General features: G+C 38.6%; 1 long non-coding RNA gene across 1 annotated transcript in view; it reads left to right on the forward strand.

The window, feature by feature from the left end:
• Positions 1 to 11,273: 11,273 nt before the first annotated feature.
• The window catches only part of LOC127492843 (uncharacterized), a 58,779-nt gene continuing 43,830 nt past the window's right edge, over positions 11,274 to 26,222 (forward strand). The window contains exon 1 of the long non-coding RNA XR_007922645.2: positions 11,274 to 13,024. This is a non-coding gene — a long non-coding RNA (uncharacterized lncRNA). The remainder of the gene's footprint in view (positions 13,025 to 26,222) is intronic.

Raw genomic sequence — 26,222 nt, forward strand, 5'->3', positions numbered from 1 at the left:
GAGACTGAGAAAAATGCTTTCCAATATTGCTCTCTTTTTGAAATCATTCATACTGTAATTATATCTCTATCTCTATCCCTCTTGGCTCTTCTTTGCTGAGAGGCAGGAGCTAAGCATCCTTCAAAATAAAATATAAACATTATACAAGTCAATTTTAGTGAAAATTGCAAGTCTTGCAAAAGATTCAATATTTCATGAAGTCAATGAAAGTGATGTTGAAGAAAGTATGATTCAATCCCTAGCTCTACCCTACCTTATGGAGTATACCTCACAGAAAAATAAATTCTCCTTGGACGTAATGTTTTAATTTTAAGAAGCTTAAGTTAGAAAATAAAAAGCAATCTTTCATAATTTGGAGATGGTAAAGAGTTCAGTGATACAGAGAATCCAGAATGCATAAACATAAAGACTAAGACAAGCCGGCACCGCGGCTCACTAGGCTAATCCTCCGCCTGTGGCGCTGGCACCCCGGGTTCTAGTCCTGGTTGGGGCGCTGGATTCTCTCCCAGTTGCTCCTCTTCCAGTCCAGCTCTCTGCTATGGCCCGGGAAGGCAGTGGAGGATGGCCCAGGTCCTTGGGCCCTGTACCCACATGTGAGACCAGGAGGAAGCACCTGGCTCCTGGCTTCAGATCAGCACAGCGCGCCAGCCATAGCAGCCACTTGGGGGGTGAACCAATGGAAAAAGGAAGACCTTTCTCTCTGTCTCTCTCTCTCTCTCACTGTCTAACTCTGCCTGTCAAAAATAAATAAATAAATTAAATTAAAAAAAGACTAAGACACTTCACTCTGCTAAAATAAAAACAAATACCACTAGGCAATTAGGGACACAAAAAAGAGTAGGACATGGTATTAGAGATGAGTTATTTAAGGTGAATTTTACATGATTTTAAACCCCCCCCCCTTTATATGGTGGTTATACAGAAAAGCTATTTCTTTTCCTTTCCAAAGTCTACAGAGAAAAACTCTAAGAAATGCACCTGTAGAAAAGCCATTTGCAAGAAGAGAAACATGTTGAATTCCTGGTTGGATTTGGGCATGGGCATTATGCTTGCTAACTGTCACCTTGCTACTCCTTCAGGAAAACATGCACTGGTGAGAAATAATAAGGAAAATGACCAGATGGAAGAGGAGCAAGGTTGCTTTTCAGGTCTTTGCTGTTGAGAAATATGGAAGATTTGTCCTGCAAATCATTGATAGATACAAATCTAGAGATTGTAATGGCAAGGAAGACTTGAGTGTGTATAGATCCTCAAACAGCATGAATATTTTTCACTGACTGATTAGAATATCTGGACTGAGAGTCATTTGGGCTTCAGACAGTGACCTTATGGAGTATAGTTTTGAATACCACTAGAAGGTGTTAAGAATGAGTAACTCAGAGTCCTTGGAAAACAAAAAGTGTTGGGGATAAAAGAGTTTATTTGAGTTGCTGAAGCCAATTTTTCTATGACCATCAACATGTTTTATGTGATAATAGTGAAGGTGAATAGATAGAAAAAATATTTTTAACACCCTCATCTTAGATCATTGCACTGAGCTGGGAATGTCCATCAGAGACATGGCTATCACACTGACAGGGGATCTAGGTAAGTCATGTTGTCTTCACAGGAAATGCCAACATACCAGAAATGGAAGGTACTCAAGTGATGAAACAGCGACCCTGGGAGAAAAGACATTTGAACCTTGGCTGACCCAGCCTAACAGAAATCTGCGCAAATGACAGTGAGTGGATGATGGGACTTGTGGAAGGATTTCATAGTCTGCATTACCTGCATCAACCACCTAACATGCTAAGTGTTTTAAAAAATTATCAAAGGATAAGAAGGAAGGCAATGACTTTGCAGAGGTTTGGCTCCATATTGTTGTTGAAAGTGTTGTTTTGCAAAGCAAGTAGGGATTATTTGTCACTGGAGTACTCTCACCAAAAGGTTGTCTTGCAAATCTCGTTAGCAGAAAAAGTTCCTGATCATTATCTAGAACTTGGGAGTCAATTTGGCTATGGCTTAGCAAATCTGACCATTGTTCAGTCATGAACTTCAAAGACCCTTAATAATCAGCAGACTCACTGTCCTGCCTTGAAAAGTATTTCTGTGATAACTGTTGGGAGTTTAAGGGAATAAAACTGTCCATGTAGGGCAAACAGAAATGATTCAGTGTTCTTTGAATGATCCTTGTAGGAGGGAGCAGGAGGGTCAAGGCTGGAAACAGGAATGTGACACCAGAATATTAGAGTGGAGCAGGGCTCTCAAATCTGGAAAAGGCAAGGATATGGCTGATGTCCCAGAGACTCCAGAAGCAAAGCAGCCCTGCTGACCCACTTAGGACTGTGGCCTCCAGAACTGCAAGTACATACATTTATGTTATTTCAGGCCAGTAAGTGGGCATTAATTTGTTACAGCAGCAGAGCAGGAATCTAACGAAGGTAGAAGAGACCAGGATGCTCAGGAAGTGAACAGAAACTGCTGCTGAGAGGGGCGGAGCTCGTCCTCACAGACCACCTTTCCTAGCACCCCTCCAGGTAATCTGAAAGTAAATCTCACTGCCTATGCCCTGAGCCCCACAACAGGGCCCCCACATAGGGGCAAGAGCTCCACTGCTAGATGCCGTTCCTGGGCCTGTCACTCTGGAGCTGACTCTGACTTTGACTACAAAAAGGAGGAAGCCAGAGGTTCACTGGGGACCAATCCAGTCCACAGGACACAGCGTAGTCCTCAGACAGGGGGCTGGGACTCCAGGAAGCAGCACGCCCTCATCCCCCTTGGCTTATATAATCGCCTTCATGCCAGGGGAATCTGAGCAGAAGCAGCCAGAACCGGGGAGCTCTTGTCACCATGAAGAAAGAAGTGTAACCCTGAAGAGCTACCTGCAGAGGCACTGGGGAAACCCCAGATAGGAGACCTGATACTGCTGTGCATGTGAGAGGTGCCATGGACAGGTGGCCAAGGACCTCCTAATGCACAAACAGCCCGGGCACATATGGAAGCTGAACTAAGGCTGACTTCCTGATGAGTCATGCCCTGACTCTCAGGTTCACCCCAAAGCCCAGCTTCCCACCCTCCGACTCGGAGTCTGTGAAATCTGCTCTATATCCTACCAAATCTAGCTCTAGGTTGAAACTTTGTGACACACTCCACAAAACCCAGCTTCTTAGAAAGCAGCACCACCAATTTCCCTCTAGGGCACCTTATATAACACTTTGTGTCTCCCTTGACAGAAATGGACTAGACTTGAAATGTGGGGTACTCTGTGTGTAGGGACTGGGGAAAGAAAGAGGATACAGAGTCTTTGGGAATGCCTTTTATGGAAGAGTCAGTTTAAGGTTTGCTATGTGATATCTACTGACCTGATAAAATCCTTGGGAAAATCTACTCATGAATGGATTTTGGATTTAGGTTTCTCTTTGGAAGCTACAAAAATTGCTGGATCTTTGTCTTGTCAAGGCTATGTTTGCTTGGTATGAATATTGAAACTCTGAAGCATAGCTTAAAACATTTATCTGTTACATGCTTTCAATGCACACTTGTCATCTCCAAAAATAAAGAGGTGTTAGCAAACATTTGCCTTTTTTAAAGAACTCTTTAAATAACCTAAGTGTTCATCAATGAATGGATAAAGAAGATGTCTGATACACATACAATGGAACAATACTCAACATTGAAAAGGAAGGAGATCCCATTTGCAACACTATGGATAAAGCTGAAGGACATGCTCACTGAATAAGCTACAGTCAGAAAGACAAATATTGTATGTTCTCTCATGTGTACAATCTAAAGAAGTCAAATTCATAGAAGCAGAGGGCAGAATGAGATTGCCAGAGGTGAGGCATGGGAAAAATGGGGAGACCCTGATCAAAGAGTACATATTTTCAGGAATAAGATGAATATACTCTGGGAATCTTATATACAGCATGATGACTATAGTTCATAACCACATACTGTATTGTTTACTTAAAATTGTAGGAAAGTAGATATTTTAAGCATCTGAGTCTCTGCTCCCTCCCCCTCCCCCCACAGAGTGGTAACTGTATGGTGATGAATATGTTTATTAGTTTCTCTGTGGTAATCAGTATGCAATATATATATGTATATTAATTCATCACATTCAACACCTTAGTATTGTAATTTTGCCAATTATAACTTTGCCAGTCATAACTTAATAAAGCTGGAGAAAGGAAATAATTATCAACTGTATACTTACTGAATTGAATAAATATCTACCAAGCACTAAGAAGTAAAAAGTGTTCCCTGCCCCCTCAATTTAAGTTGATCAAGGTTTTAAAAACATAGCATGATTCACTTGGCTGTGCATTTCCGTCTCCCCATTGCATTTGTACAGCCAAGGCCATCTTAATATTGAGAAGCCAAGTTTTGGGTCAAAGTCACTTTGCATGTCTGGTTCAGCCTTCAAGAAAGCTAGTGTCTAACCAGACATTTCTCATTTCCTATTTTCAAATTGCAGGGCTTGCATATGTTTTTAGGAGCCTTAGCACACCAATGTTATCAATTGAAAGAAGCATTTGTTTTGTAAAGTCAACCAAAAACCATCAAAAATTGAAGTAGAAAGAAATAATCACATGGTGTGTGGCATGTGAATTGGCACAGTCTTCAGAGGCCAGTTTACTTGTCACAAAATATCTTCCAAAGTGCCTATTATCACCCAAATGCCTGTGTTTTTGTAGGATATAAATACAGGCAGAGCACCCTCCAGGAAAAAGAATAAAGCAAACTCAGACAACTCCTGAAATAAAAATACAGTTATATGAACTCCAAGAAGGACAAGGAAGGGAGGAATGGAGGAAAGAGAAAACCCAAACTTTTTTCTTCAGAACTTGAAAAGACCACTTAAACTTTAGGAGTTAAATACAAACATAAAAATAAACATATACAAAATGTATGCTCTTTCTCCTAAGTAGACAAAGCAATGGATTCCGATCATAGTTGAAAGGTGATACTGGTTTCTTACTAGGCAGAACTGAAGTTTCACAGTATATATATATATATATATATATATACACACACACACACACACACACACACACATCCAATGCTAAACATATTTGCACAGAGAACCAAAATCAGAGAAACACATAGGGGCTCGCCTCCCACAGAACAAGCCAGTTGAGGTACATAAACTCCAAGATGCTGGTTTACATACATTGTGATTGAGAGAAAGCTAAATGCAGTGTGTTCCAATTTGTCATGGGAGGAGATCTCAAAAGATCCAAGCAGCAGCTCAGGTCAAGCAGCGACATCTTAGTTTGTAGCCACCAGAAGTGACAATGCCTCCAATGACAAGGCTGACAGAAATGGAATGTTAATCAAGAAAGATTGTAAAAGGATGTGGCTACAGTGATTTGTTGCTGACCTTGTTCTCTGCCTCATTGCCACCAGATCTGGCTACAGCCAAAGCCCCGGAACCACCTGTAAGATGAGATCAGACGACCTGGAAGCAGTTGCTAAGCAGAGTTTTTCAGTCTCTTCTGTGTGGAAGAGACTTTGGTGGATGCTCTGGGTAGGGGAGGGAGGTTATAATGCAGTCTGCACCTTCAAGGAATTTATGAAACCAGATTTCCATGCTTGCTCCTGGGCACATGCACCTTGGTTAGAAAGCAGAGCCCATTCAGAATTGTAGAAGAAAAACCAAGTGGTCTATGAGTTGAGGACATTCTTAGTCTCCCCAGGCTTTTACACTCTCCTCTAAATTCCACTAGCATTTCATGCCTGTCTTAGATCTCTTGATTTAGAAGAAAAACAACTGTTTTGGCCTTATGGAACAGAGGATGAATGTGTGAAGCATGTTTATGTAGAATATGAAAAACAGAATCAGATGTGAATGTCACCAAGCTTAGTTTAACTGAGCATTAAGGAGTATCTGCTATCTGTCAGGCACTGCCTCAGGTGCTGGGCACACTGCGAGTTTTCTTGTGTACTCTTTGAGCTCTCTTGTGTATTCTGTGATACAGTCTCCTAATAGAATCCAAGTTTACTGATGCCAATACCTCCTTATTGAACAATGGGAACATGCAATAATTGGAGGGCAGCACATTCACTTTGTGAAGTGAAAGTAGTTTCTTTCTAAAAGGGATAACATATTCCCATATCATGGAGACCACCAGCATGCTTCCTGCCTGAGGTCCCCAGCCTCTTAAGGACTAAAAAAACAAGGAAAGATAGCCTAGCATTGATTTCCTGTATTGGAAAATTCCTAAGAGAGACCATCCATTTATCCACCATCATATCAGCAGATCCCTTGGCATAGCCATATAATGTGGAAATGAATTATTAGTAACTGCAGGTCCTTTGATGACACAGTCCATCTGCCATTAATATCTGAAGTCAAGCCTCAACGCAGTATGAGTGAGGGCACCCACGGGAATGTAGGTCCATGAGAGGATTTCAGAAAGTTTGTGGAAAAATCAAAAGATAAATTTATTTTTGTTCAAAAAACTTTGAAATCCATACAATTGTACGTGTATTATACATTTCCCATAACTTTTTGAGAGCCTTCATAGGAGTTTCCTGGGACTGCTGTAATAAATTATCTACAAATGGGTTAGTTTAAAACCATAGACATCCTCTTCTCGTGGCTCTGGAGACCGAAGTTTGAGTCAAGAGCGTGGCAAGGCTGTGCTCCCTCCAGAGGCTCCGAGGGAGAGTCCTTTCTTGCCTCTTTCATCCTCTAGTGGCTGATGATGTTCCTCAGCTTGGGGTTGCATCACTCCATGGCATGACTCTGTCTTTACCCAGCCCTCTCCTCTCTTTGTCTTTCTGTTTCTGTGCCTATGTCTTTTGCCACTGGATTTAGGACCCACTCACAAAATCCAGGATGGCCTCATCTCAAGATCATAATATTTCAACAGCCTTTTTATTTTTTCCCAAATAAGATCACACTCATGCTTTCTAGAGATTACAACATGGATGCATCTTTTAAGAGGCCAACAATTCAACCTCTATAGTGAGCAAGGAGCCTTGCAGGGTACAGCTCATTCTGTAGGAAGAAAGAACTCAAACTCATAAGTTTGGCTTCAGGACAATGGATGAAAAGTATGAGTCATTTAATAGTAAAAGATTGTGTCAAACTTTATTAATTCTGATATCTCTAATATTGAATCCTTGAAGTTTTTGTGATGATATTTGAAAGTATCTTTAAAACAGGGAGACTAGTGGACATCTGTTTTTTCACAGCTGCCCATGTGTGGAGTCTGCTGCCTCACAGCTTGGAAATAGGGAGAACTTTATACAATGTCTTTGTATTCTTAGAATCAGCTCAGACCCTAACTCCTGGGAAGGGTGGGTAAATACATTAGTGGATGATCAGAACACAGAGGCTAAGCCCAACACTCTACAGGCAGCAACAGGAATAAGAATCATTTCACTCACAGGAAAAGAGTAAATGACTAGATGAATGGAAAATTTCTGAACCCAGCAATTAGTAAGGTCAGGTTTCGTGGAATTCTTTATTCATGGAATGTCAAGTTCTATATCTTACTTCATAGGAATATCCTAGTGTGATGTGCTATTATCATGTTGTGGGGAAAAGAGCACAGCACTGCAAGTCAGATGACAAGAGATCTAGTTGCATGCATTTCTACTCACATCACCTTGAGAAACAAGATGTCTACCACTTCCCTCGATGGTTGACAATGTGCCTCAAGCCATATGCACAGTGTAAACGTAGCTGACACCTCTTACTTGCAGGTTCTGGCAGCAGAATGACAGTGCTACTCTTCTTGTGTTGTGTCCAGGTGTTTTCTCGGCTTCTGAGTATCTTGAGGTTAGAGGTTGTCCTCTGATCTGCCCATCAATGTTAATCATGGAGAAGTTGCTGGCAGCTTGTTAGATTCTATACAGATGAGTTGTGTCTTACACATACATAAAGTTCTCTTCAGCACTTACTGTGGGCAGAGGAGTTGGCATGTTTGATTTCTTGCAGTGTCCATAGTAAGGGACCTTCACTGCTGACCTTCAGATGTCGGCAGAATTTGTGATAGATGCTAGGTCTTCTTTTCCATATGCTCCCCATCTAACACCCTCTTATAGTATTTCTTTGTTCAGTTCAACCACACAGCCTTGTTCCACCATGCAAAGTGGGACAAGTAGGACAAGATATCAGAGTTGTTGCCAACAACAGACCTATATCACTGACCTTTGCTTTTCCCTGGCAGTTCCCCAGATGTTAAATAGTTTTTGTATTAGAAACACAAAGAGTCAGTAGAATCCTTTTCATCTGGTAATGGGTCACTCACCCTTTATCTATCCTCCCAAGCTGGGCTGGCACATGATAATATGGTGATGCCAGTTGCTTTACACTAAAATGCTTCCATTTTGGTTACACTCTATGGCTTCTCTCCTGTATTTCTCCATGTCCTATCCCTGACTGCTCTAATGCCTATCTCATTCTTCACTCCTTTTAATTATTAGTAGCTAAAATTTCATGCCCAGCACAGGAGGTATTCACAATCTAACTCCATCCATGTGGTCAATGTCCATTCTGCCTGGTCAGTTCCTGTCCTGTGCCGATTTTTAATTTTTTGAGTACCACTCCTACACCTGTGATCTCTGGGCACTTTCCTCTCCCTGGCTTCCAAAGTTTCCTATCACCTGCCTTGCTGAAAATGAGAGAGAGACAGAGAGAGAGAGAGAGAGAGAGAGAGAGAACACTTAAGAGAAGTGAAATCACTATTTGCCCCCTGTGACCCTCACTGAATCACTTATAGATTATCTACTCTTGATGTTAGATTCTTCATCTGTATAGGACAGAACTCAGATCTCAAAACCACTCCAAACACTGATATTTTATGATCCCATGTTATTTCTAGAAGAAAGATAAAAACTGGTCCCAAAAAAGTTAATGAATGATGAATCAATCATCAGTATACAACAGGAAGCTGGCATTGATAGACTTCTATAACAGCACTGGAACAAATGAGAAATGGAATTCTGAACATGTAGGCATTAGACTGACCCAGGGTGTTTGCCACTCTGTAGACCATTCCGAAAAATAGGAGTAAAGGAGCTGAATCAGTAAACAGTTCTCATTTACATCACAATACGCCTTTAAGTCAAGTCCTGACAGTCTCAGTTAAGAAATAAAAAAAAAAAGAAGAAGATACCCTCAGATTGATAGTACACACATGTTTATTTGTTGACAATTTGCACCTATCTCTTTAGAATACTTTCCCTTTTGTGTCCACAGAAAATTATTTGATGACAATTGTGTTTACATGACAAACATAGGGAGACTTTTATCAGGAAGGGGGTTGGGGAGAAAGGATTCAGAGAATATTCTTGCAACCTGTAGCAGTCCCAGCTTGAACAAAGGCCTTCTGTGCACTGGCTTCAAATGTCAACTGCTCTTGGAAACGGAAAACCTATTATCATGATTCATGGATGCTGTTCCATTTAATGGGCTCTGACTGAGATGCCAGGGTCCAGAAATTTCCATTGTTTAATTGAGGCAGAGTGACATGGAAAACAAAAAGAAATAAAACCTTGTAATAAAAACAAATACTTCTATGCCATCCTGTCTTCCTAACGTTGCTATTTCCTAGCCCTTGCATAAAACGAGGGAGCTGGGAAAGATAAGTCAGTTGGTGTCATCTACTGTACAGAACTTCTGAATTTTTGCTGTCATAATGGATTTGAATTATGAGAAAAGAACAAGAGAAATGGATTGTTGTCTTGTCATTGGTAACCAGGGTTGCACATGCAGCTGGTTCCCAAGTTGGAGTATGACAGTTAATGACAAGGGTTGTAGAATCATATTTATGTTGGATTAACATATGATTAGTAATCAATGGGCTTGAGTTCCTTGCATCAGTAAAACTTTTAAGAACAGCTGGACAGATTCATGTTAGAGGGATTAAATGACTTAAAGTATATGATAAATAATAGTTAATTCGGGTTGGGTATTTCATGCTTTCTGTAACAAATGAGTCTAGTTTTTCCATGCCTTCTACGAGTGCCTGAAATTCTGGGTTCTATCGAGCAAGGGTGTTGTAAGAATTACTACATGTAGAACAATGCTGGCAACTGCCAAGTGCTCAACAGTCATCAAAAGAACAAACAAGATGCTTATTCATATTTAAAAATGGATACCAAATAACACAGACCAGATGAAAGTGACATTTTACTGAATAATAGCACAACAGCATCTGGAATGGTTTCTCCATCTTTGGTAGGATCATTTTAGGATAGAAAGAGCTGAGAAAAATGATAGAGTTGTTTCAAAGCTGTATGTGTTGTTATTATTTTGCTTCAAATATGTGATATTCAATGAATAATCCTATAGTCTCAATGGAACAGTGCCATTTTTCTTTCTTTTTTAGGTAATTCTTAGTACTAATCCCAAATGGTAGTTAGGACATTTCAGACTTCAGCATCTGGTTATCTTATAACTATTTCCAGTCTCTTATAGGGCAGTGTTTGCCTTGCAAAAGGTTAAACCAACTGACAGTAATTCCCTGACTTCTGAATGAGATGGATGTATCTACATATATCAGTGACAACTGTATAAGACATGACCCACAAAGAAAGGGAAGTACCATGCATTTTATTGCTATTTTTAATTGACAAGTAATAACTACATATAGGAGTATGATGTGATGTTATGATATATGTATATATTATCCTGATGAAACTAAGCTAATTAACATATCCATCACCTGACCTTTTTATCTTTTTTTTGTGATACAGACATTTACAATCTACTTTTAACAAATTTGAAATATTTATTATGGCTAACTGTAGTCAGCATGTTTGTGCAAGAAGTCATTAAAACTTATTCTTCCTGTCTACCTGAAACTCACCATCCCCTACTCTCCTGCTCTCCCTGTCCCTTTCCCTCAGTCCCTGGACCACTCTACTCTCTACTTCCATTGACTTTGACATTTTTAGATTCAAAATATAAGTGAGATCATGCAATATATGCCTTTTTATGTCTGACTTATTTCATTTAGCAAATTGTTCTCTTTGCTGTCCCAGGTAATGGCATTTCCTTCTTCTTTAAGGTTGCATTGTATTCTCTAGATACATGTGTTCTGGTAAATTGTGCTTCCATGGCTGTAGCATAGAAAGAGAAATATTCCGTGAACTTAGTATCTTCAAGAACAGAGGTCATCATATTTCACTGTACGAGGGTGGGAGCCTAGGACAATGGACTCTGATGCCCCAACCCACAAGTTCCTGGATGCAGTTTCTGCTCTGCATCAAACAGGTAATAAAGAGAATATGGGGAGGGAAGTCATCACAATGCTGTATGGAATGCAGGGATTTAAGAGGGTGACTATCCATCCAGTAGGAAAGCAGGTTCCGTCCCTGGAGAATGAACATCTTGAATTAAAATATGCATGAAACAGAGACTCAGGATGCATCTTAGAAGTAAAATCAACAGGAATCCCTGCCTATGGAGAGACAAGATTGTCTCCCAGCTGTCCATCTTGAGCAATGGAGTAGCTGAGAAAGACTAGGATTAGCACAGACTTACAAGTAAAACAAACATCCAGTTTTGAACACATTAGAATAGAGAAGAATGTGGATGCTACATCAACATTTGGATGTGTGGCATTGTTTGTCACACAGACAGGGGCTGAAGACAAAATTGGGAGGCTCAGCATCTGAGTAGTATGTTAAACCACGGTGATGGAAGACACGACCCAGGAAGAGTAGGGCCAGGGAAGGAAAGTGTTTGGGCAGACTCCTAGGAAACTCCAACACCTGACGATGAGGCAAGAACAATGAGGCTGACAGTGATGAAGCAGAAAGGCTGAAAGGAAATCAGGAGCGCGGTGTTCACAGAACCTGTCTGTGAAGGGAGCAGAGAGCACACTTGAGGGCTCCGAGAATCACATCAAGGCGCTTGTGCAGGAAGGCGCTCGCCCTGGCCTTCAGAGGGAGGTGAGCACCTACTTTTGTTTGTCAGGGAAGAAGAACAAAGATATATCTGAATCAGGGGCCCAAGAATAAATATTTTAAGGTTTTCACGCCACATGGTCTCTGTTGATAGGACATTGCTATTACAGCACAAGGGCAATCACAGAAAATAAGAACACAAATGATCATGGATGGATTGCAGTGAGATTTATTTATGGACATTGAAATTTGAGTTTCATAGAATTTTTACGTGTCATGAAATATTATTCATTGTTTTTTCCATCTACTTAAAATGGAAAAACCATTGTATGCTGGTGGGCTGTTCAAAAATGGGCAGAGGGGCAGTTTTGGCTGGTGAGCCATGTTGTATTCTATCCTGCTCTAGGTGCTGTGAGGGAAATAGAAACACTTATCAAAATTTGTGCATGGAATTTGGGAGGGTGGGGAGCAGCATGTTTTGCTGAGAACTCTGTTCCTTGATGAGGCAGTCTTAAACTGAGATAAAAAGCAGGTTTGAATCACCGAAGAAGTGAAGAAGAAGTGTGTGGTTCACACAGCAGTGCGTGTGCAGAGGGCAGGGTTAAAATCCAACAGAACAGTGGCGATGTCAACCCAATGGAAGGGACGAGGCTGCCTGGAGACCCCGAGTTGCAAACCGGATCTTCAAGGAGGGTCAGAGATTATGAATTCAGTTAAAAATATGATGCAGTATTAAAGCACTGAAGAGACAACACAGAAGCGATGACGTGCCACATCATGGCTGCTTTCAAGTGACAATAATCACATTTAGTAATTTCTGGTTTAAGCAAATTGCCTCTGAATGATACAAAAACAGAGACTGGTTGTGGTGTAAATGTCCAGGCATTCCCAACCAGGCCAGCGGGCTGCAGTGCACGCACATCTGGTCGGCATCTGGCGTGCACACAGGAGAACATGCATCATATTTGTTCTGCATGTTAAACTCGGGTGTAGCTGGAGAAGTTCATGCTCATTCCAGGTTCAGGAAAATTCGGTCAGTTTGGGAACAGAGTTTATAAGGCCCTAAATGCAGGTCCTACTTACAGTTTCTGTGGCGTCTAGTGTAAGCTCCTGGAGCATGATCGCACCTTAACACCAACTCAGCCTTCATTTCTTCTGGAATGGTGCAAGACAGGTAAGTCAAACTTCGGGTGAGCAAGCTGTAATTTGATAACAGAGATCCACTGTTCTGTGTCTTAAATTCATATTTACATATCAGGATGTCTGCTATAGTTTGAAAACATTATAAAATTGAGTTTATTTTTAGCAGACTATTTAATAGCTATATTTAAATTTGAGTTCATTTTAGGTTGCAATAGAAATTCAATTTAAGCCCACATTCAAAAGAAATGGAATCATTTAGGGAGAGAGATGAGTTTATAATTGTCCTTGCCTGTACCTCATATCAAAACAAAGCTTAGGGTCCTTGCTTCAGCTTCAGTGTTTTCACTAGAAGAAGGTCTCTTGTTTCCTCATTTTTATAATCCATCCTTCTTTCTTTCCTTCCTCCTTCCTCCTTCCTCCCCTCCTGCTGAGCTAATGATAGGTCCTGGCTTTGTAAATTGTCCACTCTAGAATGTCTCCAATAATCAATTAAAACTTCCCACAATGTGGGGATGCCAGGTCCCTCTGAGTGGCAGATGTTAACAGGTTGGATTCACGTGGCAGGGCAGACTTCCTGGACATGGAAGGAACTAGTCTCTAACTAGAGTCAATATTCAGAGATTCATACATCCTCAGTTTAGACTCCCTTTACCAACTACTTGAGCAAAAGGGAGAGAAGATGTTTCAACCTCCTCTGGATTATTTTTTTAGCTTCATTGAGTATTAAAACAACTTAAAATAGATAAAGCAAAGTAAAATTCCTGGGATTTCCATGAGCACAGAAGATGGAGATGAATCCAGAGAGAACTTAGCTTCTTTCCCCAGGGGTCCTCAAAGGATGGGAGTCCCATGAAATGAAAATAGAAAGTCTTACCTCCTAAACTGATCTTAAGTCCTGGGACAGATGGCTTCCCAGGAACAAACCTGACAGGGTTTTGACAAATGTCTTTGTTTTATGTATTCTGAACACTGGAACATTAGAATAGTTTTATGCTCATTTTTGTTTCTGGCAAAGGGAAACTGGTTTGGCTGAAGAGTTATTTTGGAGGGCATTGGCATGTTCATACGTATAGGATTTGTCTTTTAGCCCAAGCTAAATAAAAAGTCAGACAATTATGGTTTTGGGGTTCTCTTCCAGGAGGCAAATCAATATTTTTTTAAAGACAACATGTAGGCTCTACTTATTAAAAGATTTGTTCAAGAATCTTCATATTCCACAACCTCATGGAAGAAAAATTCAAGCAGTAAGATGTCTGAAGAAAGGGTTCCTTTTTGCAGTTTTACCCTTTTCCTTGTTAGCACTTCATAAAAAGTGATAATTCAAATATTCTTCAGCCTTCATGCATTGACTTCAAACTCTGCCTTCTAGTGGTTTTTCTTCTTTAGATAAGCCCGCCTTTATATTTCCTTTTTTTCTCTTTTTAAAATGGGTTTATGCCTTACACATTAATTTTGTTTTGATTAGCAATAATTAGACATTTAATGGGGTATAGCAGGACATTCCTATATACATATAGAATGTGTACTGATCAAATCAGGACAATTAACATTTTCCCCTCTACGACATCACTTTATCATTAGAATCTTGGAACTCCTTGCTTCTATTTGCATAAAAATATTATGTAATAGATTGTAAAGTATACTCACCCCAGTATGCTGTATAATACTAGGAATTTCTTCCTTCAATCCCACTCTGATTTGGTACTTATTACCCTCTTCTCCACCCCTCCCAGCTTCTAGTAATTACTATTCTATGGCCACACAAATAGTTTTGCTTTTTAGCTTCCATAAATGAGGAAGAACATGGAGTGTTTAATTTTCCTGTGCTTGGCTTATTTCATTTAATATAATGACATCCAGGTCCATCCACTTTGCAACGAATGACAGGATTTCATTTTTATGGCTAATATTTCATTGCAGATATGTGTCATGTTTTCTTTATTCTGTATCTATTGATGGATACTTTATTTGATTCCATAGCTTGGCTGTTGTAAATATGGCTGAAATAAATATGGTAGTGCAAGTGTTCCATTGTTATAATGATTTCACAATGGTAGAATGGATGGATTGCATTGAAGTTCTCTTTCTAGTTTTATGAAGGAATCTCCATACTTCTCTGTGTTAAAATGTATTTGAAATCCATTTTCAATGTGAGACATATCATTGGTTTTCAAGAATAAAGGGATAACAATGTTTTTTCACTGACAGAGTACATAAAATCAAACAGTCACAATATTTTTCTTGGTTTTCTACCCATCACACAAAAATACTGATGCTATAAATGTTCTTGATTTGATAAGCATCAAGAAAACATTAAGTTTCATTTCAAGGGCCAATAAATTAAATTTGGCACAAAATAAGGTTTTCTTTTTTAAGAATCCTTTTGAGAGTAAAGAACTTTAAAGCTATCTTGAAGAAACATTTTTTTGCATTTGGGGATATGCAAAGGGAACAATCAAGGACAATAAAATACCTTTAGAAAGTTTAGCTAATACTTCTGATATCTGAACTGTATTCTTTCAGAACTAAAATAGGAGGCTACTTATAAAGTTCTTGGGAAATGGAATGAAAAGATAAGTCTGCTTTATTGCAAAACATTGTTTTGACATTTATGCATTGTTTTTTCATAATAAATATTTTCCATGAACTTTTAGAAATTTGACACCGAAATAAATTTATTTTTATCCCATTTTTTCATGAACTTTCAAATGAAATTCATAGGTCATGGCTTCTAACTTAAAGGTAGAATAATCTGTTTTCTTGTATAATTGAATACAGGATTTTTAGTGGTTTTGTCCAGATAGAAATACAATTAAACTTTCAGTTGTATGAGGGATATTTTTATTTGGGATAAGGGAAAAGGCAAAGGGAAGTCACATGTCAGAAAATTAAAGAATTATACTTCTTGCTTGGTGTGGGGGAGGTTGGTAAAAGAAGAATGCATTTTTAACTTTCTCAAAGTACTAGGATGATGCACCAATTGTTTTTCTGACAATTCAAAGCTGACTTTTGGAGAGGCAACATCGCATACATAGGTGAAATATTTGACACCAAAAAAAAAAAAAAAACACTTTAAGTGTTTCCGTATTTTGTTTCTGTAGAATGCTTTTTCTACTTTTTAAAAAGACTGTTCCTTGGTTGTTTAGCCAAATTTCCAACCAAGCACATCTAACAGCAGTGAGGACAAATGGTTTTTTTCAAAACTGAAAGGTTTAGCTCAGCTGTATATCCTGGTTTTTGATAAGAAAGTCCCAATAAGGATGACTGTGTTGTTTTTTACAGATAATTTCTCACTTTCATGTTTCTGTTGGCAGCACAAGGTCTAACTGGGCTGCTGCCTGCACAGCACCGCAGGGGCCGTGAAGAAACAGGGCTCTCGCATTCTTTGGGAGATTCCCTGGTGTTGGGAATATTTTAGGCAATGATTTTACAATACTGACTTTTGAACTATGCATCTGGTTGAGGATTTTCAATTCTTCTTTTCCACTCAGAAAAACCCAAGATAGTGATATAAATTACAGCATGTCTGAGAGGAAGAAAAGGATTAATGAAAGCATTTTTATTTTGGGGGGGGCATTTATTTGAACTTTACTCTCTTGAAAGCATATATAGTTTGTGCCTCTATACTTTGCGTTTAAACTGAAGAATAAAAATAGCTTTTGATAACTGCACTGATACCACTATTCTTAGAATGAATTCATTAGAAAAAAAACCAGAAATCTCTTCAAAATAGCATTATGTTAAATTTCTCTATCTTGTTCAAATAAGAGACTCTATATTAATATGCCCACAAGTGATTTAATTAATCAATTTAACAATTTATCAATAAAGTAAGTGAATAAATAAATAGATTCCACAAGAGTAAGTATACTATCTGTCCTGCTTTGGTCTCAACAATTGGAATAGTACCTGGAACATGATAAACACTCACTAGAGATTTTTTTTCATAAAAAATGAATATTGATATTGGGGGAACTGCATAAAGAATATGCTTGCAGGCCTTGAACTATTGTATCTTGTGATTCCTAGGCTAGACTTACTTACAAGAGCTTATGATGGGTTGTCTTTTTACTTTATACTTTTATGTTCCTTCTTCTTCTTCACCTTTTTTTCTGTTCAGCTTTGATGTTATATGATGATTTTTTTCTCCGGACTATGCCAACACTCACAACTAACAGGAATCTTTGACTCGATTAAACCAATTTCTGTTTTTGTTTTGTTTGGCTTTGCTTTTCTTATGTAGTCTTTTCAGATTCTTTGATTCTTAACTGGATTGTTTGATTTTCTTTCTTTCTTTCTTTATTTATTTTTTGACAGGCAGAGTGGACAGTGAGAAAGAGAGACAGAGAGAAAGGTCTTCCTTTTGCCATTGGTTCACCCTCCAATGGCCGCCGCGGCCGGTGCACCGTGCTGATCGGATGGCAAGAGCCAGGTACTTCTCCTGGTCTCCCATGGGGTGCAGGGCCCAAGCACTTGGGCCATCCTCCACTGTACTCCCTGGCCACAGCAGAGAGCTGTCCTGGAAGAGGGGCAACCGGGACAGAATCTGGCGCCCCGACCGGGACTAGAACCCGGTGTGCCGGCGCCACAAGGCAGAGGATTAGCCTAGTGAGCCGCGGCACTGGCCTGATTTTCGTTTTTGAGTTCCTTATATATCCTAGATATTAGTACTTTGCCAGATGAATAGTTTACAAGTATTTTCTCCAATTCTGTTGGCTGTCTCTCCATTTCTGTTAGCTATTTCCTTTGTTGTTTAGACGCTTCTTACATGATATAATCCCATTTATGTTTTGAGGGTATTATTTAAGAAATTATTGTCTATATCAATGTCTTGAAGTAGTTCCCCTGTATTTGATTCTAGTATTTTCATAGTTTTCAGGTCTTACATTTATATATTTGATCCATTGTGAGTTGATTTTTGTGTAGGATGCGAGGTGTGTGAGGGGGTCATGTGCCAATCTTTTGTGTATGGATAACCAGTTTCTCTGGTACCATTTGTTCAAGAGACTGCTTTTCCTCCTGTGTTGCTTCCTGCAAACCTTTGTCAAAGATCAATTGGCTATAAATTATTTGACTCATTTCTGGTATTTCTATTCTGCTCAGTTGGTCTATGTGTCATGCCAGTATCATGTTCTTTTTGTTACACTAGCTCTATGGTATGTTTTGAAATCTGGTGTTGTGATTCCTCCAGCTTTGTTTTTTTGGGTCAAGATTGTTTTTGTTATTCAGAGTTTTCTATGTTTCCATATGAATTTTAGGATTGCTTTTTCTAGTTCTGTGAAAAATTTTATTGGTATTTTGATGAGAGCTGATTGTTTCTGTAAATTGCTCTGGATAATATAGATACCTTAATATTAATGTTACTAATCCATGAAAGTGGGAGATTTTTCCATTTGTGTCTGTGTGTGTGTGTTATTCAATTTTTTCCTTAGTGTTTTGTAATTTTCACTGTAGACATCTTTCACATCTTTGGTTAAATTTATTCAAGGTAGATTTTGTAGATATGGTGAATGAGATTACTCTTTTAATTTCTTTCTCAGGACATTAGTCATTGTTATATTGAAAGTATGTTATTGCATAAATTAAAAGAAAAATAAGAAAAGAAGGAGGAAGGAGGGTGGGAAGTATCATTATGTTCTTAAAACTGTATATATGATATATATGTATATATGATACAGTAAATCTATTCTGTTTACATAAATAATTATGTATTCTGCAACTTTCATCAATTTGTTTATAAGTTCTAATAGTTTCTTGGTGGACCCTTTACATTTCTATCTAAATACAATCATGTCAGCTTACAATGCGGGATTATTTGACTGCTTCCTTTCCTATTTTTATGCCTTTTTTCCCTTTATCTTGCTTGATGGCTCTGGCTAAAATTTTCGGTACCCTGTTGAATAAGAGGGTACATTGCAGTCTTGTTCCAGATCTTAGAATTGAAATGCATTCATTAACATACCTCAACATGTTAAAGGCTATAAATGACAAGCCCACAGCCAACATCACATGGAATCAACTAACAATAATCCAGCAATGAGTCTATATCCAACTGAAATGAAATCAGTATATTAAAGAGATGTCTGCACTCCCTTATCCATTACATTGCTAGTCATATGAGCCAAGACATGTAATTAACGTAAATGTCCAACCGAGGAATAAAGAAAATGTGGTATCTATACAATGGGATATTATTCAGCTACAAAAAAGGGGAGCTATTCTATGATTTGCCACAATATTGATGAACCTGGAGGACATTATGCTAAATCAAGTCAGTCAGGCATGGAAAGGTAGATGCTTGATGGTCTCACTAATATGTGGAATCTAAAATAGTCCAACTGAAGGAAGCAGAGCGTAGAGGCGGCTGTCACGAGGCTGGATGGCTGGGGAAGTGGAAAGATACTGACCAATGGATACAGATTTTCAATTGCAAGATGAATGCAAGAGGATGTTCCAAAGGTTCCTGGAAATGTAGAGTATGGAGAAACTACACATGGAGCTCCATTTTTTTTTCCACAAAGATAAATATCTTTTGATTCCGTTTCCCACAAACTTTTCAAAGTAGTTTGGTAATTCTGGGTATCTAATGTACAGCACAGTAGTTAAAAAATACTGTAGTTAAAAAATACCACCAAGAAAAATTGAAGTCATATTTGTACTTTGAGTAGCAGTTGCATAATTCTGTGAAGCCAAATGTTTTGGAAAACCAGTGATATGGTAGCAAAATACTGAATTGAATTTGATATTCTTAAAATGAAATCACCTCTTGGAAGGATTGCAAAGGCTATTGGAATGTTTTGAAATCATGAACAGGCTAGTACAATATTTGGTAAACATCTAGGAACACACACTTTGTACACAGATCTTCAGGTTGTCAAAATCTGAACTGAAGAGAAGGTTCTACTCTATTAAGCCCATGAGCTTAATTGGTGTCAACCTGTGAAGAAAATTAAACAGTGTCCAAAATTCTGATGCAAAAGCCTTATTCTCTGAAATAGAGTAAAAAGTTACAGAAAGAATAAACATTTAATCATTCTAACATATAGTATAAACAGCAACTTTCCTCTAAAAAAGATAGCCATGTTTTTTCTGTAAAGGACAAGTAGTAATATTTTGAGCTTTGCCAGCCTTATAGAGTGACAATTACTCAGTCCTGGCCTAAGGCCATCACTGACAATCTCTAAACAAATGAGTGTGCTGTGTTCCATTATAACTATTTATATTAAATGTAAATGAATTAAAATTGTATAACATTTAATATTGAGTTTCCTAGGGACATTAGCTACATTTCACAAGCTCAATAGTTGTATATGGCTTTGTAGCTACTGTGCAAGAGATCTTCTAAAATTTCTTGGAGATTGTGTATTATTAAAACATTCTGCATGGATTTAAAAAATATTGCACAAAAATAAATTCTGGATTCAACTTTTCCATAAACCTTTTTGAAGTCTCTTCACATTACATATCACAGAATATAAAATATTTCTATGTGAGAATTTTACTGGATAGCTCTGTTCTAGATAAAACAATATATAGGTTTAAAAATACCTAACTGGGCATTCAGAGATATTATAAAAAATGTATATTTTAGACTGGTTTTTGGAAGCAGATAGGATGTTAATTATGCTAGCCATGTAATAGAAACAGCTTGCACCTTTTTTTTTCCTGTAATTAAATTTTGTTAGTGGTTTGTTGCACTATATGTAAAATAATGTATTTTTATATTAACTGAAGCTTAGAGGTAGAACATCTTGTGACAAGCTATAGGGTAGTTTGGAAAACACTAGCTGCAGAACTAAGTTCTTCTATCTCCTGTTATCTGCTGCACAATAGGAGATAATAAACCAACACAAAACAAAGAACAGAGCTCTGAAAATGCAATGTGGAGCGAGGCCAGACAGAAGTCAACAAAATAATGTTATTAAGGCAGCATCATTTAATAATGCCACTGACCTACAAAGTTGAGGCACAGAATCTGGGTGAAATCCATGCTGTTCTAAATATCTCAGAAAAAATGTAGACATGTTCTTGCCATGGACTTTACAGACAACATAAAGATGAAGACAGAAAACTCTGTTATAAGTGAAGTACTTTGTTAGTGAATTTATGGTAGGGATCTGTCTAATATTAATGTCAAATACTTATTTTCTAAAGAGAAGAGAAAGTCCCATCCAAGGGTGGTTTAAAGAGGATTGTTTGACTTGCTTTATAAGGGAAAATATCTGGCTTTTCTATATTATTTAGATTCTGCCTTCAGTCTGCCCCGAGATGTTTGGGCTCCTATCACTCTGGAAAGTCCCTTTCATGCCTAATTGTCCTTCTTCTTACAGCCCCTGGAAACTTACCGTTAAAATAACATGGGTGGTCTCCTATAATAGTATCTACCTCCTTTCACTTTTCCCATAATGTTTTCTAGTATCTTCTGTTAAGATGGGATTTTTCAGGCTAAGTAATATAAGTTTTGTTTTTCTCAATTTCTGTATTCTGGTTCTGCTCTGATGACTGGAGAGTTCCTTCGATCTCTACTTATTTTGGTAGAGAGAGTGGAGCCAACTGGGGGACTGTTGGCTCCGAGGCAGAGGCACTGTCTCAAGAGCACTGTCTGCACATGCTGAGGATGCTGTTGCTGTTTAATAACTCCATTCTCACTGAACTTTTGCAAAATTTCTTTGGAAAACTTTTCTTTGCTAAAGTATTAGCTCGATCCTAACAATTTTAAAAGAGGTACTTCACTTGCCATAGACAACAAGTGTTATGTTTAATATTAAATGGAGTTCTTCGGTTAGACTCCATGGAAGAGATGTGGGGAGCAAGGTTTGCATGCAGGAACAAGGCTGACTGGAGAAGGTAGCATGAGGCAGAGAAAGATATTGAGCTGAAATGTTGGTCCCGCATAGACCAGCCTTTCAGGATTACCTAAATTAAAGCAAAGTGAGACGATCTCTGCCCAGCTGCCTATTGATGATTGCCCCAGAAAGAAGAGCCTAAGCTTTGGTTAAGCAGCCCCTTTATACCAAGATCAATTCCTGAGGCCAGAAGTGCCTGTCAACACTCTTAGTATCTGGGGAAAAGCAAGTGTCACTGCTGAAGGAGCCCTTGAGAAATGCCCATAGCATCCACTAGCATGAGGTAATGTAGCAAGTCTCTAGCATGGAACCTAACAAAAGGAGACACTCAATGCACGTTTATTTTTAAAAATTGTACATTAACTTGTTTTGATAGCTTAATTTAACTTTAGTCACATCTTAGATACAGAATCTTAGATTGGGAAGACAGCTTAGACACAATTCATCCCAACCTAGTATTAAAAAATGTTCTCAGGACCGGTGTTGTGATGCAGTGAGTTATGCCACAGTCTGCTATGCTGGGATCCATACTAGCACTGATTCAAGTTCCATCTGCTCCAGCTCTGATCCAGCTTCCTGGTAATGTGCCAGGGAAGGCCACGGAAATGGCCCAAGTGCTGGGCACCTGCCAACGATGTGCTCCAGGCGCCTGGCTTTGGCACAGCTCAGCCCCAACCATAGTGGCCAACTGGGGACTAAACCAACAGATAGAAGACCTCTCTGTCTCTCTGTCTATCTCTGTCTTTCCCTCTCTGTAACTCTGCCTTTTAAATAAATCTGTAAAAAAAAAGAATATTCTCACAAGTTTGCACTAGTTCCTGAAGAATTGGTCATGTAAAATACACACTTGTTAGGTGTAGTAGTTCTCCCTCTACCTGCAGTTTTTCTTACTCACTCACTGACAATAGCAGTTCTAGAATATTAAATGGAAAGTCTCCAAAATAAATAATTCATAAGTTTTAAATAACATTTAGTATAGTATCTTACTGTGATTGTTCTATTTTATTGTTAGTTATTGCTTTTCACCTCTTACTGTGCCTAATTTATAAACTAAATTGTATCATAAGTATGTATGAGGAGGAAAAAATGCTTTTTTAGGGTCTGGTGCTATTTGGCAATCAGAGGTGTCTTGCATCAACCTATCCCCCTGTGTATGGGGCAAGGCATTGTGTATTCATGAACAACAATCTCTCTGATTAGTACCTGAAATTCTCAATGGATAGAGAACATCAGTCTATATAATGTACAACCCGATACTTAACATTTACATGAAATCAGAAACTTTTGGTCTAACTATAGTATAGATATGTCTGGAATATACAATATTACAAATCCTTTCTCATAGCTGTAACATTAAATTATTTCTTTTTAAGTTACCTTTTTCATTCCAGCTATTTGACATTGTGTAAAAGTAGGCTTTGAATTCCTTTTAAGGGTATTTGGAGCCAAGTTATATGAAATTTTAATTTAGCTTTTTTTGTGATTGGCATTGTATAAATTAACATATTTATATCTAAGAGAATTTTTAAAAATACAATGTGTTTATATAGGGTATCTTTTTTAAAAGATTATTTATTTATTTGAGAGGTAGAGTTATAGATAGTGAGAGGGAGAAACAGAGAGAAAGGTCTTCCATCCATTGGTTCATTCTCCAGTGGCCATAACAGTCGGAACTGCGCCAGTCTGAAGCCAGGAGCCACGTGCTTCTTCCGGGTCTCCCATGCAGGTGCAGGGGCCCAAGGACTTGGGCCATCTTCCGCTGCTTTCCCAGGCTATAGCAGAGAGCTGGATTGGAAGAAGAGCAGCAGGGACTAGAACCTGGCATCCATATGGGATGTCGGCGCTGCAGGTAGAGGATTAACCTACTGTGTCACAACGCTGGCCTTGGGGGTATCATTTATGTAAGATGTGCCAGCTGCTTTCTTGGTTCCAAAATAGCATGCAATATTGTAGATAAAAATGGCTAGAGATACTCAAAGAAATATGCAGACTCTATCCAGATATAGAACTTGAATCTATGTTTTTACTCTGCTTAAAAAATAACTTATACTAAATAGCTTTCTGAGTTCATTCAAACTGTGTCTGTTTTCAAGTCAAGAATCCACATGACTGAATGAAAACAAAATAATTTTATCTAAATTTATGGAAAGGATCTAAAAATGGTAAAGAATGCAAAAAATTAGTCTTTCAGCATATAAACTGCAATTTTATTACATTCTTAGAAGTCCCATGAACTTATGAAGGACTCTGCAAATGCTGACAATGTGACTGTCTGCAGAGATAGCTGGAGTCTAAACTCTAGGGATTAAAACACAATGCAGATCAAAAGAAATGAACTACATTTGCTATCTCTGGATGCTGTCTCTACAGAATTCACACAGTGGTCTAGCTTGCTGAACAGATCACTAGGGACTTATTCACACTCATAGGTGATAGTTCTTTGACCCCTAAATTAGTAGACTTGTACCTCTCCCAGGACACTTCTCTAACTTCTGTTTAAATTTGTCCTTAAAACTTGTTTCACAATCTTTTAACGCATTCATTGTTTGCCCCGGGCTTACTTTGGGGAATAACCAAAGTAAGGGATAAAATTTAACTTTATTTATTGAAGATTTTTAAAAATGAATATGTAATACTTGTATATTTCTATGGGATACGGTATAACATGTCACTACATATACAAACTTAATTGATCAAATCAGGCAAGTAGCCTTTCCATTTCCTTATCTTTTCTTCATGATTGGAGCCTACCAGCTCCTATTATCCAGTTTTATAGAGTATCTAGCACATTATTGTGATCTCTACTCACTTCATTTTGCTATGGAATGCTAGAACTTATTATGTCTAACTGCAAAATCAACCTTAGAAATATGAGAGAATTTTCAAAGATTTGTTCATGAAAATGGAATTGAAATATAAAAAATAAACTTTCTCAACATAGGCTCCATCAAGATCAAGACACTTTTGTAGGTAATGATACAAGCCTATCACTTAAGAACTGAGGGTCCTAGGAATTTTAACACATCTGTGAAGTCTTTTTAAAATTAATAGCTGAAAAAAATGGTGCCCTTTGAAGATGTTTTTAAGATTAGGAAACAAAGAGAAATCTTACAGATCTAAATCAAGCTGTAAGGTTGATGTGTAATGATTTTCCACTGAAACTCTAGCAAATCGCCCCTATTTGATGAAACAAATGAGCAGGAGCATAGTCCTGGTAATGTATGATTCCCATTCCCGCCAAAACTTTGGCTGCCTTTTTCAAAATTCTCTCTTAGTAAGCAGTAGTATTGTTCTTTGGCCCTCCAGAAACTCAACAAGGAAACTGCCTTTTGCCTCTCCGCTGAGAAGCTGCCATTGTTCTGGACCAGTCCACTTTTGCTTAGACTGGATCACTCTCAGCTTTTGGCAGCCATTGCTCTGATTGTGCTTTGTCTTCAGGATTGTACTGTGGAATCTTCTACAGTGCTTCATCATCCATCCCAATTCTTCAAAGAAGTTCTTTCAAATCTTAATTCCACTTGTTTAAATTTCCATGGAAACTCTGCTCCTGTCTGCAGCTGATCTGGGCACTACAGTTTTGGCAATGATTGAGTTAAAAGTCTGCCTCACTTTATTTATTCAAAAATGTGTGAACTGAACCAGTTGAGTTGTCTGTGGTACTATTGTTTCTGATGTTACTCACTGGTTGTCTTCAATTAGGGCATGAATAAAATTGATTTTTTCCTCACTAATGTAGATTACCTGGCACTCTACACTTCATCTTCAACATCATCTCATTTCTTCTTAAAATGAATTATGAATTTGTAAGCTGCCCATTTCTTTGTAGGAATTTTCCCTATAACTTTTTCATCAATCATTAATGACTTCATAATTTTCCACTCAAGTTTTATCACTGATTTAATGTTTGTTCTTGCTTCAATTTCAGCAGAATTTGCATTACTACAAGAGGGGCTCACTTCAAACTTATATCTTTCTTAGTGTTTCAAACAAGATCCTGTTCAGAGATATCATAATAAGTTAGTACATGTTGCCAGCACCGCGGCTCACTAGGCTAATCCTCTGCCTTGCGGTGCCGGCACACCGGGTTCTAGTCCCGGTCGGGGTGCCAGATTCTGTCCCGGTTGCCCCTCTTCCAGGACAGCTCTCTGCTGTGGCCAGGGAGTACAGTGGAGGATGGCCCAAGTACTTGGGCCCTGCACCCCATGGGAGACCAGGATAAGTACCTGGCTCCTGCCATCGGATCAGCACGGTGCACCGGCTGCGGCAGCCATTGGAGGGTGAACCAATGGCAAAGGAAGACCTTTCTCTCTGTCTCTCTCTCTCTCTCACTGTCCACTCTGTCCAAAAACAAACAAACAAAAAAGATTGAAGATGATATTCAAA

The sequence above is a fragment of the Oryctolagus cuniculus genome, chromosome 14 (assembly GCF_964237555.1).
Source record: "Oryctolagus cuniculus chromosome 14, mOryCun1.1, whole genome shotgun sequence".
NCBI lineage: Eukaryota > Metazoa > Chordata > Mammalia > Lagomorpha > Leporidae > Oryctolagus > Oryctolagus cuniculus.